Raw genomic sequence first — 2,213 nt, forward strand, 5'->3', positions numbered from 1 at the left:
AGATGACCCGCGGGCTCCGGAAACCCGAGGGAAAAAGAGGCTAGGTGGCAAATGGTAAGACCAAGGTTGGGCATTGCTGGAAAAGCTTTAATCAAGGCGAAATATCAAGGGGTTCCCATTATAACCCAACCGCGTAAGGAAGGCAAAAATCCGGGAACATAACACCAATATGATGGAAACTAGGGCGACAAGAGTGGAACAAAACACTAGGCGAGAGGCCGAGCCTTCCACCCTTTACCAAGTATATAGATGCATTAAGATAACATGGCAATATAATGATATCCCAACAAGTAAATAAATGTTCCAACAAGGAACAGCCTCCAATCTTCACCTGCAACTAACAACGCTATAAGAGGGGCTGAGCAAAGCGGTAACATAGCCAATCAACGGTTTGCTAGGACAATGGTGGGTTAGAGGTTTGACATGGCAATTTAGGAGGCTTGCAAGCAAGTGGTAGGCATCGTAGCAATGGCATAGCAAAAGAGCGAGCAAACTAGCATAGCAAAGATAGTAGTGATTTCGAGGGTATGATCATCTTGCCTGCACAGTTGTCAGAGTTGACTGGATCCTCAAAAGCAAACTCAACGGGCTCCTCGTTAGCGAACTCGTCTCCCGGCTCTACCCAAACAAGACAAACAAGCAACAAGGATACAATCAACCACGTGCAAGAACAAGCAATAGGATGAAATGATGACATGCTATGCGGGATGCGATGCGGGATGCAAAATGCAAGATATGACAGGAAATGCATGAACCTGGCCTCAACTTGGAAATCCAAGTGTGCCACTGGAAAGATGAGATGAAATTGCTTGAAAACGATATAAAGAACGCCAGAATCGGAGTTACGGTTTGGAAATGGCAAGCGATTCAAATATGACACCGGTCTGCGATTTACATCAAGTAGGCATCTAAATGCAACGAAATGAACATGCTACAGCCACCAAACATGACAACAAAATACATGGCAGGGAAGCATTCAAGATGCTTAACAAAAGTCTAGCACTGAGCTACGGCCAAATCATCCATTAACAGGTTCAAACAAGTATGGCAAAAATGCAAATGGCAAACAGATCTCAGACTTAGTGAAATTAACACTTGTCTGGAATTTCAGATCATATAGCCCTCTTCGGAGCAACAAAACAACATGCTACAGGACCTAAAAATGACAAAGAAAGACATGGCATGGAGCTACTCAACAAGCTTAACAAAAGTCTCTTAGTGACCTTGAGCCAAAAGGGATCTCAAAATATACTAACAAGCACACGAACATAGCAAAAACATAATCAGTTTTCAGACTTAGTGAAAACTGGGACATGCTGAAACATAACTCACGAAGGCATGTTTACGAGCTCGATGCACTCACCATGGTGCAAGTCATGGCAAGAAAAGCATACATCCCTTAAGAAGGCACAAAATGCAAGCTAGACATGGCAAGAACAATGACATAGCATGCACGGATCAACTACAATAACATCGGCAAAATCGCAAACAAGTTGACGATCTTCCCAGATTCGCAACGAAGCAAAACTAGGGTACTCCATAATTGAAAACAAATACATGGATGGATAGAGCACTACAATATTAACAAAACTCCCTTGCTGATCATCCTCAAAAGAGGCATGGATCACTAGGAAACAACAAGAACATATGGCATCATGAGATAAACAAATCCAGGACTGTGTGAAATTACTAAGTCCCTGAAAACAGAATTAGCAAGTGCACCACTTTACAAGTTTGCACAAGTCACCACACACATCCTAAAAATACATGGGTTACACCTCTGGAAAGATGACAAAACCCTTAACAAAACATATGAAGAACTCACGGGCATATCATGCACACATTAATCATGGCAAAAATGACAAAAGTGCTAAACGGAGTAACAGATCTAGCAATTAACTCAAGTAGCCCTCTTCTAACAGCATTTCGGGCATCAAGATGAGATCAAATGAAAATGATGCAATGGAATGAAATGATGTACTCTCTGAGATGAACATTTTGATATGCTATATGCATGAATCGGAGCTACGGATGCAAAGTTACGGAGTCTCGAACATGGGCATATGAACTATAAATATCCGGGACTTAGTGAAAAAAAACTACCCCGGATTAGGGTTTACTGTAGCAACCCCGATCCAGATCTGGATCGCACTGTTCATCGGTGCGCGGAAGCCGAGGACGGCGGGGACGAAGACAGCGGCCGGCGGAGGCGA

The sequence above is a fragment of the Triticum dicoccoides genome, chromosome 7A (genome assembly GCF_002162155.2).
Source record: "Triticum dicoccoides isolate Atlit2015 ecotype Zavitan chromosome 7A, WEW_v2.0, whole genome shotgun sequence".
In the NCBI taxonomy this organism is placed as follows: Eukaryota; Viridiplantae; Streptophyta; class Magnoliopsida; order Poales; family Poaceae; genus Triticum; species Triticum dicoccoides.